General features: G+C 45.7%; 1 pseudogene; it reads right to left on the bottom strand.

Moving 5' to 3' along the window:
- Positions 1-2,935, bottom strand: part of LOC115183952 (E3 ubiquitin-protein ligase SMURF1-like) — a 47,328-nt pseudogene extending 44,393 nt beyond the window's left edge.
- Between the last annotated feature and the right edge of the window lie 14,406 nt (positions 2,936-17,341).

The following is a 17,341-nucleotide window of genomic DNA, read 5'->3' as shown; positions in this document are numbered from 1 at the left end:
CTGGCTGGGCCTCTATTCATGTAGTAGACTGGCTGGGCCTCTATTCATGTAGTAGTTAATGGTAGCCATGCAGACTGGCTGGGTCTCTATTCAGACTGGCTGGGCATCTATTCATGTAGTAGTTAACGGCAGCCATGCAGACTGGCTGGGCCTCTATTCATTGTAGTAGTTAACGGCAGCCATGCAGACTGGCTGGGCCTCTATTCATGTAGTAGTTAACAGCAGCCATGCAGACTGGCTGGGCCTCTATTCATGTAGTAGTTAACGGCAGCCATGCAGACTGGCTGGGTCTCTATTCAGACTGGGCTGGACCTCTATTCATGTAGTAGTTAACGGCAGCCATGCAGACTGGCTGGGCCTCTATTCATGTCGTAGTTAACGGCAGCCATGCGGACTGGCTGGGCCTCTATTCGTGTAGTAGTTAACAGCAGCCATGCAGACTGGCTGGGCTTCTATTTATGTAGTAGTTAACGGCAGCCATGAAGTCTGGCTGGGCCTCTATTCATGTAGTAGTTAACGGCAGCCATGCAGACTGGCTGGGTCTCTATTCAGACTGGCTGGTCCTCTATTCATGTAGTAGTTAACGGCAGCCATGCAGACTGGCTGGGGCTCTATTCAGACTGGCTGTGTCTCTATTCATGTAGTAGTTAACAGCAGCCATGCAGACTGGCTGGGCTTATATTTATGTAGTAGTTAACGGCAGCCATGCAGACTGGCTGGGCCTCTATTCAGACTGGCTGGGCCTCTATTCATGTAGTAGTTAACAGCAGCCATGCAGACTGGCTGGGCCTCTATTCATGTAGTAGTTAACGGCAGCCATGCAGACTGGCTGGGCCTCTATTCATGTAGTAGTTAACGGTAGCTATGCAGACTGGCTGGGCCTCTATTCATCTAGTAGTTAACGGCAGCCATGCAGACTGGCTGGGTCTCTATTCATGTAGTAGTTAACGGCAGCCATGCAGACTGGCTGGGCCTCTATTCATGTAGTAGTTAACGGCAGCCATGCAGACTGGCTGGTTCTCTCTTCAGACTGGCAGGGCCTCTATTTGTGTAGTAGTTAACGGCAGCCATGCAGACTGGCTGGGCCTCTATTTGTGCAGTAGTTAACGGCAGCCATGCAGACTGGCTGGGCCTCTATTCATGTAGTAGTTAACGGCAGCCATGCAGACTGGCTGGGCCTCTATTCATGTAGTAGTTAACGGCAGCCATGCAGACTGGCCGGGCCTCTATTCAGACTGGCTGGTCCTCTATTCAGATGGAGGTAAGTGATGTCTTTCTGCAGTCTGGACTGAGCCTCGTCCACTGGTTCACACAGCAAGTGTGTGTGGTGTGCCAACCTACTAACTAACCAACTATGGACAAACTATCTAGGTATTTGTCAACGTTACTGAGTATACACTAGTCAACTTAGTTTAGAGACTTAATTTGCTGTAGAAACCCTGCCAACTAGGTGCTTATAGAGATCAGTTAGCTAGCTAGCTACATCTGTAAACGCTAGCTGGTTAGCCAGGTTAGATATGTAGGTAATGTAGAGAGCAGGTCAGTTATAGAGGGAAGTAGTTAGCTAGCTAGCTACATCTGTAAACGCTAGCTGGTTAGCCAGGTTAGATATGTAGGTTATGTAGAGAGCAGGTCAGTTATAGAGGGAAGGTAGTTAGCTAGCTAGCTACATCTGTAAACGCTAGCTGGTTAGCCAGGTTAGATATGTAGGTAATGTAGAGAGCAGGTCAGTTACAGAGGGAAGTAGTTAGCTAGCTAGCTACATCTGTAAACGCTAGCTGGTTAGCCAGGTTAGATATGTAGGTAATGTAGAGAGAGCACGTCAGTTATAGAGGGAAGGTAGTTAGCTAGCTAGCTACATCTGTAAACGCTAGCTGGTTAGCCAGGTTAGATATGTAGGTAATGTAGAGAGCAGGTCAGTTATAGAGGGGAAGGTAGTTAGCTGGAATAACTCCTGGTTAGTCTAGAAAGGGCTAATGTTTAGGTCTGGTTAGGCCACCGTGTCAGATAGTCGACTAAACAGTTGTTGTCTGTTGTTTGTCTGTCGGATTAGCATTCAGGTCATGGCTAACCTAACTAACTAACTATTCCCGTTAGTTAACCAAGTAAAAACACCTTGGACATGACAGACACTAACTAGCTTGTTAAACAGGCGAATATCAAATCTAAAATGTACTAGTTAAATATCCACGAACTAGTTATCCTCATCCGTTTGGTTGTTGAGTTATTTTTTTTTTTTAACTAACTAGTACTAGTTAGTCCCCGGCCTAGTTAACGTTACCTATATTGTACGTTAAGATGTTAGTAAATAGAAGAACCGGATGTTGATGTAGCCATCGCCATGACAGGCTAGTAAATGGTCTGTCCAGCAGAATTTATCCGTTACCGGGGGGTTTTTAATCCCAAAAAACACAAAATGAACCGTAAAACGTTTTAGTTATCTACCGTTATAGTTTACCTGTCAGGCGGATTTTGATGCTGGACCCGTTTCTCCGAGACCCGGGACCCGACATCACAACGGAAGAACAGTTGTTGTAAACTCCTGCTTCAATACAACCAACTCCAACACTCCTCCTGAGGATATAGGACCTCTAGGTTGTCAGAATATGTGGCTTGTTTCTGTCTTCCTCACGGGGAAATGTGTATTATTTCCAGGCGAAGTCCCCCGTCCCGAACAAGCCGCAACACAGACGGACATTTTCGGTGTCTCTGGACCATAAAGTTAGAATACTAGATTGGGAAAAAGGAGGGGGATCCCTATATATGATTGTCTGAAGGTCAGCCATGTTGGTCAGGGAGTCGAGCAACTATGGTTTCCCAGTGCTGTGATAAGATATTGTGGGAAAAAAATAATGAATGTAAATCATTTATCTGTACTGTATGTGTTTTAGCTAGCTGGCCAGCCTGTTTTAGAGGATTGATTCCATTATTTATATTAATTCAATGCTAACATCCCATTCAAACAATACAGTCAATCCACCACAGCCAACAAACAAACATTGACATTTATGGTATTTTACTATAAAGAAAATTTGTATAAAACCCATAAATTGTATTTATAATTATGTAAGGTATAATTAATGAGTGGCAATGCATTCTATGGAAAACAAACAAACACATTTCTAAAGACAATGAACAATGTGGAAGGTACTGTATGTTCCACGACGCTCTAGTGGAGGGGAACTAACCTTCCACGGAGTTTCATCATTTTCCAGAGAACGCAGAGAGCCCCGAGTTGATTGTCCCTTTTATACCATGGCTATAATTTAACACAAAATGTGTTTGTTTGTCTTTAGAAATGTGTTGTTTGCTTTAGAAATGTGTTTGTTTGTCTTTAGAAATGTGTTTGTTTTGTCTTTAGAAATGTGTTTGTTTGTCTTTAGAAATGTGTTTGTTTGTCTTTAGAAATGTGTTTGTTTTGTCTTTAGAAATGTGTTTGTTTTGTCTTTAGAAATGTGTTTGTTTTGTCTTTAGAAATGTGTTGTTTGTCTTTAGAAATGTGTTTGTTTTGGTCTTTAGAATGTGTTTATTTTGTCTTTAGAAATGTGTTCCAACATCCACAAACAAACAAACCCGACGCAACGCGGAGAGCCTGGATACAGCCTTAGCCTGGTATATTGGCCATATATCACAAACCCCTGAAGTGCTATTATTGCTATTATAAACTGGTTATCAATGTAATTACAACAGTAAAAATAAATGTTTTGTCATGCCCGTGGTAACCACGGCTGTCAGCCAATCAGCATTCAGGGCTCGAACCACCCAGTCTATAAAGGGAAATAAAACATGCTTTAGAATGCCATTCAAGCCACTCAGAAATGAGCATTCAACAATGCATGGTATAAATTACAATATTTTAGGTTGACAATAATTATATTACACCATTTCGGATATCACATGCTTTTTATTTTAATGCATAAGAAACATCTGGATTATACCATCGTTCCAATTTGAATGGTTTGGATTTCTCCCTGACCAATATGGCTGCGATTTTCACCCCATTCTGGAAGGTTGACGGTTTACGACACATCCCCTCTAGTAATGTGATAGGATCTCTATGTTCTGGACTGGCTCAAACAGGCATGTCCTGAAGTTACATGGCTAATACTTCCTCGGCTCTGGAAACATAGGCGTGCTCGGAATCGGACTGTTTAGGATAAATGTTTTTTTTTAAGTGTGAACGGCAAGGAGAGAGAAGGAGGCGGGAAGGAGGAAAGAGTAAGGAGAGAGAGAGAGAAGGAGGCGAGAAGGAGGAAAGAGTAAGGAGAGAGAGAGAGAAGGAAAGGAAGGAAGGGAGAGAGTAAAGAAGAGAGAGAAGGAAAGAAATTATGGGAAGAGAGAGAGAAAGGAAGGAAAATAGGGTGAGAGAGAGAGAAAGGAGAGAAGGAATGAAGGAAGGGTAAATGAGAGAAAATGGTTAGGTTGCATGGATTAGTTTAGTAGTTTTAGCTGCTTTGGGTTGTTGCAGTGTTCATTAGTGTGATTAGCTGTGGAACAAAGGAGTCTCTCATAATGCTGTTTACTGCACAAACTAAATGAACCCACACAAACCCATTCCTTTGGCATTGGTTGTTTTTTGGTATAGATTGGACACATAGGGTATAGGGGGAGTAAATGATTTAGGTATAGATAGGGTATATGGGGAGTAAATGCATTAGGTATAGATAGGGTATAGGGGGAGTAAATGCATTAGGTATAGATAGGGTATAGGGGGAGTAAATGCATTAGGTATAGATAGGGTATAGGGGGAGTAAATGCATTAGGTATAGATAGGGTATAGGGGGAGTAAATGCATTAGGGTATAGATAGGGTATAGGGGGAGTAAATGCATTAGGGTATAGATAGGGTATAGGGGGAGTAAATGCATTAGGTATAGATAGGGTATAGGGGGAGTAAATGCATTAGGTTGTGTTTGGTATAGATAGGGTATAGGGGGAGTGAATGCATTAGGTATAGGAAGGGTATAGGGGGAGTGAATGCATAGGGGATAGATATGTTATTGGGGGAGTAAATGCATTAGGTATAGATAGGGTATAGGGGGAGTAAATGCATTAGGGTATAGATTGGGTATAGGGGGAGTAAATGCATTAGGTATAGATAGGGTATAGGGGAGTAAATGCATTAGTATAGATAGGGTATAGGGGGAGGTAAATGCATTAGGGTATAGATAGGGTATAAGGGGAGTAAATGCATTAGGTATAGAGAGGGTATAGGGGAGTAAATGCATTAGGTATAGATAGGGTATAGGGGGAGTAAATGGCATTAGGGTATAGATAGGGTATAGGGGGAGTAAATGCATTAAGGGTATAGATAGGGTATAAGGGGTGTAAATGCATTAGGTATAGAGAGGGTATAGGGGAGTAATGCATTAGGTATAGATAGGGTATAGGGGGAATAAATGCCTTAGGGTATAGATAGGGTATAGGGGGAGTGAATGCATTAGGGTATAGATAGGGTATAGGGGGAGTAAATGCATTAGGGTATAGATAGGGTCTAGGGGGAGTAGTAAATGCATTAGGGTATAGATAGGGTATATGGGGGAGTACAATGCATTAGGGTTATAGATAGGGTATAGGGAGCGTAAATGCATTAGGTTGTGTTTGGTATAGATAGGGTATAGGGGAGTGAATGCATTAGGTTATAGATAGGGTATAGGGGGGAGTGAATGCATTAGGTATGATGGGTATAGGGGGAGTGAATGCATTAGGGTATAGATAGAGTATAGGGGGAGTGAATTGCATTAGGTTGTGTTTGGTATAGATAGGGTCTAGGGGGAGTGAATGCATTAGGGTATAGATAGGGTATAGGGGGGATGTGAATGCATTAGGTATAGATTGGGTATAGGGGGAGTAAATGCATTAGGTATAGATATAGGGTATAGGGGGAGGAAATGCATTAGGGTATAGATAGGGTATAGGGGGAGTAAATGCATTAGGGTTATAGATAGGGTATATAGGGGGAGTAAATGCATTAGGTATAGATAGGGTATAGGGGGAGTAAATGCATTAGGTTGTGTTTGGTATAGATAGGGTATAGGGGGAGTGAATGCATTAGGGTATAGATAGGGTATAGGGGGAGTGAATGCATTAGGTATAGATAGGGTATAGGGGGAGTAAATGCATTAGGTATAGATAGGGTATAGGGGAGTAAATGCATTAGGGTATAGATAGGGTATAGGGGGAGTAAATGCATTAGGGTATTGATAGGGTATAGGGGGAGTGAATGCATTAAGTATAGATAGGGTATAGGGGGAGTAAATGCATTAGGGTATAGATAGGGTATAGGGGGAGTGAATGCATTAGGGTATAGATAGGGTATAGGGGGAGTAAATGCATTAGGGTATAGATAGGGTATAGGGGGAGTAAATGCATTAGGGTATAGATAGGGTATAGGGGGAGTGAATGCATTAAGTATAGATAGGGTATAGGGGGGGAGTGAATGCATTAGGGTATAGATAGGGTATAGGGGGAGTAAATGCATTAGGTATAGATAGGGTATAGGGGAGTGAATGCATTAGGTATATATAGGGTATAGGGGGAGTACATGCATTAGGGTATAGATAGGGTATAGGGGGAGTAAATGCATTAGGTATAGATAGGGTATAGGGGGAGTGAATGCATTAGGTTGTGTTTGGTATAGATAGGGTATAGGGGGGTAAATGCATTAGGTATAGATAGGGTATAGGGGGAGTGAATGCATTAGGTATAGATAGGGTATAGGGGGAGTGAATGCATTAGGTATAGATAGGGTATAGGGGGAGTAAATGCATTAGGTATAGATAGGGTATAGGGGGAGTAAATGCATTAGGTATGGATAGGGTATAGGGGGAGTAAATGCATTAGGTATAGATAGGGTATAGGGGGAGTGAATGCATTAGGTATAGATAGGGTATAAGGGGAGTAAATGCATTAGGTATAGATAGGGTATAGGGGGAGTGAATGCATTAGGTTGTGTTTGGTATAGATGCATTAGGTTGAAAAGAAAAGGCTGCTTTGTTAGACTTCAGAGAAGCTTTTGACATGATAGAGCATAATGCATAATGCATAACGCAGGGGGAGTCAAAGCTGCATAACCTGCTGCTGGAAAACGTCTGTGTTTTGGCCTTACGTCCCCTGCTATACTCTGGATCAAGAGTTACCTGTCTAACAGAAAACAGAGGGTGTTTTCTAACGGAAGCCTCTCCAACAGAATTAGTAATTCCCCAGGGCAGCTGTCTAGGCCCCTTAATGGTAGAATCAGGAATTCCCCAGGGCTGCTGTCTAGGCCCCTTACTGGTAGAATCAGGAATTCCCCAGGGCAGCTGTCTAGGCCCCTTACTGGTAGAATCAGGAATTCCCCAGGGCAGCTGTCTAGGCCCCTTACTGGTAGAATCAGGAATTCCCCAGGGCAGCTGTCTAGGGCCCTTACTGGTAGAATTAGGAATTCCCCAGGGCAGCTGTCTAGGCCCCTTACTGGTAGAATCAGGAATTCCCCAGGGCAGCTGTCTAGGCCCCTTACTGGGAGAATAAGGAATTCCCCAGGGGGCCAGCTGTCTAGGCCCCTTACTGGTAGAATCAGGACTTCCCCAGGGCAGCTGTCTAGGCCCCTTACTGGTAGAATCAGGAATTCCCACGGGCAGCTGGTCTAGGGCCCTTACTGGTAGAATCAGGAATTCCCACGGGCAGCTGTCTAGGCCCCTTACTGGTAGAATCAGGAATTCCACACGGGCAGCTGTCTAGGCCCCTTACTGGTAGAATCAGGAATTCCCCAGGGCAGCTGTCTAGGCCCCTTACTGATAGAATAGGAATTCCCCAGGGCAGCTGTCTAGGCCCCTTACTTTTTTTTCAATCTTTACGAATGACACGCCACTGACTTTGAGTTAAAGCCAGTGCTTCATGTGTGTGGATGACTCAACACTGTTCACGTCAGCTACTACAGTGACTGAAATGACTGCCAACATTTAAAGAGCTGCAGATAGGTTTCAGAGTGAGAGGCAAGAAATAAGTTAGTTCCTAATATTTCATAAACTAAAAGCATTGTATTTGGGACAAAATCAATTGCTAACCCTAAACTTCAACTAAACTAACTCTTAGTAATGATAATGTGGACATTTAGCAAGTTGAGGTGACCTAAACTGCTTGGAGTTACCCTGGATTGTAAACTGTCCTGGTCAAAACATATTGATACAACAGTAGCTAAGATGGGGAGAAGTATGTCCATAATAAAGCACTGCTCTGCCTTCTTAACAACACTATCAACAAGGCAGGTTCCTACAGGCCCTAGTCTCTACCTTCTTAACAACAACTATCAACAAGGCAGGTCCTAAGGCCCTAGTTTCTACCTTCTTAACAACCCTATCAACAAGGGCAGGTCCTACAGGCCCTAGTTTCTACCTTCTTAACAACACTATCAACAAGGCAGGTCCTACAAGCCCTAGTTTCTACCTTCTTAACAACACTATCAACAAGGCAGGTCCTACAGGCCCTAGTTTTTCACACCTGGACTACTGTAGATATGTGGCCTGAGGTAACACACTAAATGTATTGTAGATATGTGGTAGTAGAGTAGAGGTCTGAGGGTAAACACACTAAATGTATGTAGATATGTGGTAGTAGAGTAGTGGTCTGAGGTAACACACTAAATGTATTGTAGATATGTGGTCTAGAGGTAACACACTAAATGTATTGCAGATATGTATTGTAATGTTTTCAAAACGTCCTTATTTTGCTGGACCCCAGGAAGAGGAGCTGCTGCCTTGGCAACAGTTAATGGGGATCCATAATAAAAACAAATATTTACCAAATGTGGTTCTTATTCGGTCGAGCGGCTCTGGAGAAGATGTTTAAAGTAGTCAACGTCATGAAAATGGTCCAAAATACATCAAAGCAAATCATATGATCAGTTTGATTTTAAACTCTGATATTTGGCAAGCGTGGTAAATAGTACGGAAGTAACTCATCCTGTCCCGGTGTCGTTAAGGATCAGACCAAAAACGCAGCGGGAATGTTTATACTCATCTTCTTTTTATTTTAAAGAAGGAGAAACAAATAAATACGTTTACAAAAAAAAGAAACAAAACGAAACAGTCCTGTCAGGTGCAACAAACACTAAACAGGAAGCAACTACCCACAAATCCCTCAGAAAAACACCCCTCTTAAATAGGACCTTCAATTAGAAGCAACGAGGAGCAAGCTGCTTCCAACTGAAGGTCAACCCCCATTAACTAAACATAGAAATAGAAAGACTAGAACGAACATAGAAATATACTAACATATACATTAACCACAAACCCCGAAACACATTAAAAAAAAAATATCCCTCTGCCACACTCCTGACCAAACTACAATAACAAATAACCCCTATTCACTGGTCAGGACGTGACACATCCTAAGGAAATTAGTTAAATTATTCCTGATTGTGGCAAAGTGGGCACACAGCTTGACCCTGGCAATGCTGCTTTAATTATTATTATTATTATTATAATTGGTTCTTCTTGTGAGGAAATCAACATGCAAATTCCCATGAGATGGTAAGACAGAGGAAGGTGAAACTTGACATGATGGTAAAAGCCCATAGTCCCACACCCTCTCGTACAATACCGTGCCAATTGACCACAAGGTGGCGCTATATAACGGGTGTTTGAAATGGAAAACTTTGAAAGGTCCCTCACCCCATATGACCTAGAGTCCTGAAATTCAGTGCATCGGGTCCCTCTTCTCACAAGGAACACTTTACCCTCACAGACCCATGAGGTCCGCCGTAATGGATTTATCCACCATTTTGATATTTGTGAAAAAAAACACTTAAATGACATCTCTGGAACCACTGTGCCGATCTGGATGAACTTTGACATGTGGCATCTATGGATCAAGCTCGCTCATTCGCAATATTTTCCAGAATAGTATGTCAAACAACACGGCCGCTACTGACCAATAAACATTCATGTGGGCGTGGTCCGGTACATTAATGCCTATAAATCAGACACGGATATTCATACTGTAAACATACTTGGTACCCACATGTTCCAAATACTGCCGAGACTCAACATAATCAAACACATTCAGATCGACCACACGGTGGCGCTATATAACGGGTACATGTTTATATCTCTTCATCTATTTGACTCAGAGTGATGAAATTTGGCACACATACTAAGGGACATGAGTCTAGCTAACCTGTAAAGTATGGTTCAGTTTGGCCACATGGGGGCACTGTTAGACAGGAAAATCACTCATCACTCAAGCGCATTGGCTTATTGTGGCCATATTGTTGTTGAGTCTTGGAAAATATTGCTTATTGTGTCCTATTGTTGTAAATATTGTGTTATTGTTGTAAATATTGTCTTATTGTGCCATATTGTTGTAAAATATTGTGTTATTGTGTCCATATTGTTGTACATATTGTGTTATTGTGTTCCATATTGTTGTAAATATGTGTTATTGTGTCCATATTGTTGTAAATATTGTGTTATTGTGTCCATATTGTTGTAAAATATGGTCTTATTGTGTCCATATTGTTGTAAATATTGTGTTATTGTGGCCATATTGTTGTAAATATGTGTTATTGTGTCCATATTGTTTTAAATATTGTCTTATTGTGGCCATATTGTTGTAAAATTTGTCTTATTGTGTCCATATTGTTGTAATATGGTCTTATTGTGGCCATATTGTTGTAAAATAGTGCGTTTGGAAGATGTCCATCAATAAATATAACAAACTTGGTGCTATTGGTCAACGGTTCTGGAGAGAAGACATTTAAAGTAGTGAACATAATTAAAAACTATGCATATAGGCTGATCTGTTTTAATTTGAGTTGTGATATTTGGCAAGCGTTGTTAGGGCAGCTCCATAGCAGTAGCTCCTTCCTAGGGTGATGTGTCCAGTTGGTCCTGCTGGTGGTGTAGCAGTAGCTCCTCCTAGTGCGATGTGTCCAGTTGGTCCTGATGGTTGGTATAGCAGTAGCTCCTCCTAGGGCGATGTGTCCAGTTGGTCATGATGGTGGATATATATATATTTGGTCCTGATGGTGGTATAGCAGTAGCTCCTCCTAGGGCGATGTTGGTCCAGTTGGTCCTGATGGTGGTATAGCAGTAGCTCCTCCTAGGGCGATGTGTCCGTTGGTCCTGATGGCTCCATAGCAGTAGTCTCCTCCTAGGGCGATGTGTCCAGTTGGTCCTGATGGTGGTATAGCAGTAGCTCCTCCTAGGCGATGTGTGTCCAGTTGGGTCCTGATGGTGGTATAGCAGTAGCTCCTCCTAGGGCGTATGGTCCAGTTGGTCCTGATAGCTCCATAGGCAGTAGCTCCTCCTAGGGTGATGTGTCCAGTTGGTCCTGATGGTGGTATAGCAGTAGCTCCTCCTAGGGCGATGTGTCCAGTTGGTCCTGATGGCTCCTAGCAGTAGCTCCTCCTAGGGCGATGTGTCCAGTTGGTCCTGATGGCTCCATAGCAGTAGGCTCCTCCTAGGGCGATGTGTCCAGTTGGTCCTGATGGTGGTATAGCAGTAGCTCCTCCTAGGGCGATGTGTCCAGTTGGTCCTGATGGTGGTATAGCAGTAGCTCCTCCTAGGGCGATGTGTCCATTTGGTCCTGATGGTGGTATAAGCAGTAACTCCTCCTAGGGCGATGTGTCCAGTTGGTCCTGATGGCTCCATAGCAGTAAGCTCCTCCTAGGGCGATGTGTCCAGTTGGTCCTGATGGCTCCAATAGCAGTAGCTCCTCCTAGGGCGATGTGTCCAGTTGGTCCTGATGGTGGTATAGCAGTAGCTCCTCCTAGGGCGATGTGTCCAGTTGGTCCTGATGGCTCCATAGCAGTAGCTCCTCCTAGGGCGATGTGTCCAGTTGGTCCTGATGGTGGTATAGCAGTAGCTCCTCCTAGGGCGATGTGTCCAGTTGGTCCTGATGGCTCCATAGCAGTAGCTCCTCCTAGGGTGATGTGTCCAGTTGGTCCTGATGGTGGTATAGCAGTAGCTCCTCCTAGGGCGATGTGTCCAGTTGGTCCTGATGGCTCCATAGCAGTAGCTCCTCCTAGGGCGATGTGTCCAGTTGGTCCTGATGGCTCCATAGCAGTAGCTCCTCCTAGGGCGATGTGTCCAGTTGGTCCTGATGGTGGTATAGCAGTAGCTCCTCCTAGGGCGATGTGTCCAGTTGGTCCTGATGGTGGTATAGCAGTAGCTCCTCCTAGGGCGATGTGTCCAGTTGGTCCTGATGGTGGTGTAGCAGTAGCTCCTCCTAGGGCGATGTGTCCAGTTGGTCCTGATGGTGGTATAGCAGTAGCTCCTCCTAGGGTGATGTGTCCAGTTGGTCCTGATGGCTCCATAGCAGTAGCTCCTCCTAGGGCAATGTGTCCAGTTGGTCCTGATGGTGGTATAGCAGTAGCTCCTCCTAGGGCGATGTGTCCAGTTGGTCCTGATGGTGGTGTAGCAGCTCCTCCTAAGGCGATGTGTCCAGTTGGTCCTGATGGCTCCATAGCAGTAGCTCCTCCTAGGGTGATGTGTCCAGTTGGTCCTGATGGCTCCATAGCAGTAGCTCCTCCTAGGGCGATGTGTCCAGTTGGTCCTGATGTTGGTATAGCAGTAGCTCCTCCTAGGGCGATGTGTCCAGTTGGTCCTGATGGGGTATAGCAGTAGCTCCTCCTAGGGCGATGTGTCCAGTTGGTCCTGATGGTGGTATAGCAGTAGCTCCTCCTAGGGCGATGTGTCCAGTTGGTCCTGATGGCTCCATAGCAGTAGCTCCTCCTAGGGCGATGTGTCCAGTTGGTCCTGATGGTGGTATAGCAGTAGCTCCTCCTAGGGCGATGTGTCCAGTTGGTCCTGATGGCTCCATAGCAGTAGCTCCTCCTAGGGCGATGTGTCCAGTTGGTCCTGATAGCTCCATAGCAGTAGCTCCTCCTAGGGCGATGTGTCCAGTTGGTCCTGATGGTGGTATAGCAGTAGCTCCTCCTAGGGCGATGTGTCCAGTTGGTCCTGATGGCTCCATAGCAGTAGCTCCTCCTAGGGCGATGTGTCCAGTTGGTCCTGATGGTGGTATAGCAGTAGCTCCTCCTAGGGCGATGTGTCCAGTTGGTCCTGATGGTGGTATAGCAGTAGCTCCTCCTAGGGCGATGTGTCCAGTTGGTCCTGATGGCTCCATAGCAGTAGCTCCTCCTAGGGCGATGTGTCCAGTTGGTCCTGATGGTGGTATAGCAGTAGCTCCTCCTAGGGCGATGTGTCCAGTTGGTCCTGATGGTGGTATAGCAGTAGCTCCTCCTAGGGCGATGTGTCTCCCCTGACCAATCTGTCTATCTCCTCATTTGAATTCCATGCTGTCACAGTTACCAGCCCTTTCAAGCTTAACATCCTCATCATTTATCGCCCTCCAGGTTCCCTTGGAGAGTTCATCAATGAGCTTGACGCCTTGATAAGTTCCTTCCCTGAGGATGGCTCACCTCTCACAGTTCTGGGTGACTTTAACCTCCCCACGTCTACCTTCGACTCATTCCTCTCTGCCTCCTTCTTTCCACTCCCTCCTCTTTTGACCTCACCCTCTCACCTTCCCCCCCTACTCACAAGGCAGGCAATACGCTTGACCTCATCTTTACTAGATGCTGTTCTTCCACTAATCTCATTGCAACTCCTCTCCAAGTCTCCGACCACTACCTTGTATCCTTTTCCCTCTCGCTCTCATCAAAACTTCTCACTCTGCCCCTACTCGGATGGTATTGCGCCGTCCCAACCTTCGCTCTCTCTCTCCTGCTACTCTCTCCTCTTCCATCCTATCATCTCTTCCCTCTGCTCAAACCTTCTCCAACCTATCTCCTGATTTTGCCTCCTCCCTCCTCTCCTCCCTCTCTGCATCCTTTGATTTTCTCTGTCCCCTATCCTCCAGGCCGGCTCGGTCCTCCCCTCCTGCTCCGTGGCTCGACGACTCACTGCGAGCTCACAGAACAGGGCTCCGGGCAGCCGAGCGGAAATGGAGGAAAACTCGCCTCCCTGCGGACCTCGCATCCTTTCACTCCCTCCTCTCTACATTTTCCTCTTCTGTCTCTGCTGCTAAAGCCACTTTCTACCACTCTAAATTCCAAGCATCTGCCTCTAACCCTAGGAAGCTTTTTGCTACCTTCTCCTCCCTCCTGAATCTCCTCCCCCTCCCCCCCCCCCCCCTCCCTCACTGCGGATGACTTCGTCAACCATTTTGAAAAGAAGGTTGACGACATCCGATCCTCGTTTGCTAAGTCAAGCGACACCGCTGGTCCTGCTCACACTGCCCTACCCTGTGCTTTGACCTCTTTCTCCCCCTCTCTCCAGATGAAATCTCGCGTCTTGTGACGGCCGGCCGCCCAACAACCTGCCCACTTGACCCTATCCCCTCCTCTCTTCTCCAGACCATTTCCGGAGACCTTCTCCCCTACCTCACCTCGCTCATCAACTCATCCTTGACCGCTGGCTACGTCCCTTCCGTCTTCAAGAGAGCGAGAGTTGCACCCCTTCTGAAAAAACCTACACTCGATCCCTCCGATGTCAACAACTACAGACCAGTATCCCTTCTTTCTTTTCTCTCCAAAACTCTTGAACGTGCCGTCCTTGGCCAGCTCTCCTGCTATCTCTCTCAGAACGACCTTCTTGATCCTAATCAGTCAGGTTTCAAGACTGGGCATTCAACTGAGACTGCTCTTCTCTGTGTCACGGAGGCTCTCCGCACTGCTAAAGCTAACTCTCTCTCCTCTGCTCTCATCCTTCTAGACCTATCTGCTGCCTTTGATACTGTGAACCATCAGATCCTCCTCTCCACCCTCTCCGAGCTGGGCATCTCCGGCGCGGCCCACGCTTGGATTGCGTCCTACCTGACAGGTCGCTCCTACCAGGTGGCGTGGCGAGAAGCTGTCTCCGCACCACGTGCTCTCACCACTGGTGTCCCCCAGGGCTCTGTTCTAGGCCCTCTCCTATTCTCGCTATACACCAAGTCACTTGGCTCTGTCATATCCTCACACGGTCTCTCCTATCATTGCTACGCAGACGACACACAATTAATCTTCTCCTTTCCCCCTTCTGACAACCAGGTGGCGAATCGCATCTCTGCATGTCTGGCAGACATATCAGTGTGGATGACGGATCACCACCTCAAGCTGAACCTCGGCAAGACGGAGCTGCTCTTCCTCCCGGGGAAGGACTGCCCGTTCCATGATCTCGCCATCACGGTTGACAACTCCCTTGTGTCCTCCTCCCAGAGTGCTAAGAACCTTGGCGTGATCCTGGACAACACCCTGTCGTTCTCCACTAACATCAAGGCGGTGACCCGATCCTGTAGGTTCATGCTCTACAACATTCGCAGAGTACGACCCTGCCTCACACAGGAAGCGGCGCAGGTCCTAATCCAGGCACTTGTCATCTCCCGTCTGGATTACTGCAACTCGCTGTTGGCTGGGCTCCCTGCCTGTGCCATCAAACCCCTACAACTCATCCAGAACGCCGCAGCCCGTCTGGTGTTCAACCTTCCCAAGTTCTCTCACGTCACCCGCTCCTCCGCTCTCTCCACTGGCTTCCAGTTGAAGCTCGCATCCGCTACAAGACCATGGTGCTTGCCTACGGAGCTGTGAGGGGAACGGCACCTCCGTACCTTCAGACTCTGATCAGGCCCTACACCCAAACAAGGGCACTGCGTTCATCCACCTCTGGCCTGCTCGCCTCCCTACCCCTGAGGAAGCACAGTTCCCGCTCAGCCCAGTCAAAACTGTTCGCCGCTCTGGCACCCCAATGGTGGAACAATCTCCCTCACGATGCCAGGACAGCGGAGTCAATCACCACCTTCCGGAGACACCTGAAACCCCACCTCTTTAAGGAATACCTGGGATAGGATAAAGTAATCCTTCTAACCCCCCCCCCTTTAAAGGATTTAGCTGCACTATTGTAAAGTGTTTGTTCTACTGGATATTATAGGTGAATGCACCAATTTGTAAGTCGCTCTGGATAAGAGCGTCTGCTAAATGACTTAAATGTAAATGGTGGTATAGCAGTAGCTCCTCCTAGGGCGATGTGTCCAGTTGGTCCTGATGGTGGCATAATTTGCCCACAGCTTCAACCCCGGCATCTGATTTTAAATCTTTACACTGTTTGGACTTTGGTCACCTGAATGTCAGTTTAGGTGGCCCACCCAAGGATTACAATGGCAGACAAATCACTGGGGAATATTAATCATGAATACATAGAAAACCTTGTTGTTCCATGTACAATAGATTTAAGAGAGATACTCTCAATGATCGGCTATGAAAAAGCCAACTGACACTTACTCTTGTGTTACTGACTTGTTGCACTCTACAACCACTGTGATTATTATTTGACCCTGCTGGTCATTTATGAACATTTGAACATCTTGGCCATGTTCTGTTATAATCTCCACCCGGCACAGCCAGAAGAGGACTGGCCACCCCTCATAACCTGGTTCCTCTCTAGGTTTCTTCCTAGGTTTTGGCCTTTCTAGGGAGTTTTTCCTTGCCACCGTGCTTCTACACCTGCATTGCTTGCTGTTTGGGGTTTTAGGCTGGGTTTCTGTACAGCATTTTGAGATATCAGCTGATGTAAGAAGAACTATATAAATACATTTGATTTGATTTAAGAGTGTTCTTTATAAAAGTGGTGGTGCATTGCATGATGGATGGTTGTCATCCGAGCGAATCATTTCAATTCAAATGTAGTCCACTCCGGACCAGCTAAACGTTCACATTAGCAAATAAGAATTATACAACCCAAACACAACACTCACTGTTGTTGTTCCAAATGTATGACTATTGATCTGACGTTAATCAGGACCGCCCTGATCAACAGTCACAAAGGGCTTTACAGACACCCGGCCTAAAACCCTCAATGAACAAGCAATGCAGAGGCAGAAGCACAGTGACGACCTGGCTAAACTTGATCAGCAGCGGTATGGGACAAGGAAGAATGCCCGGTGAAATCAGCCCAGGGTTCACAGCTACGGCGGATCGGCTGCACGATCAGGGGCTCAGGTATTATAGCTAGCTGGTTGATGTCGTAGGGACAGCGAAAGCTTAGCTTGAGGCTGTACGGGAGACGAGCATCACTCACTGTAGTTAAACGAACACAGATTCTGGCATAAAGAGTAAAAAACAAGACTTTATTCCACAGGTTTCCAGTATGTACAGGTAGCCACAGATCTTCAGGTAAGTAACTAAACTAAAGGTAAGTATCTTAAGGTAAGTAAACTAAAGGTAAGTATCTTAAGGTAAGTAACTAAAGGTAAGTATCTTCAGTAAGTAACTAAACTAAGGTAAGTATCTTCAGTAAGTAACTAAACTAAAGGTAAGTATCTTTAGGTAAGTAACTAAACTAAAGGTAAGTATCTTCAGGTAAGTAACTAAAGGTAAGTATCTT

The sequence above is a fragment of the Salmo trutta genome, unplaced genomic scaffold, assembly GCF_901001165.1.
Source record: "Salmo trutta unplaced genomic scaffold, fSalTru1.1, whole genome shotgun sequence".
NCBI classification, from domain to species: Eukaryota; Metazoa; Chordata; class Actinopteri; order Salmoniformes; family Salmonidae; genus Salmo; species Salmo trutta.
This window is presented reverse-complemented; position numbering and strand designations above follow the sequence as displayed.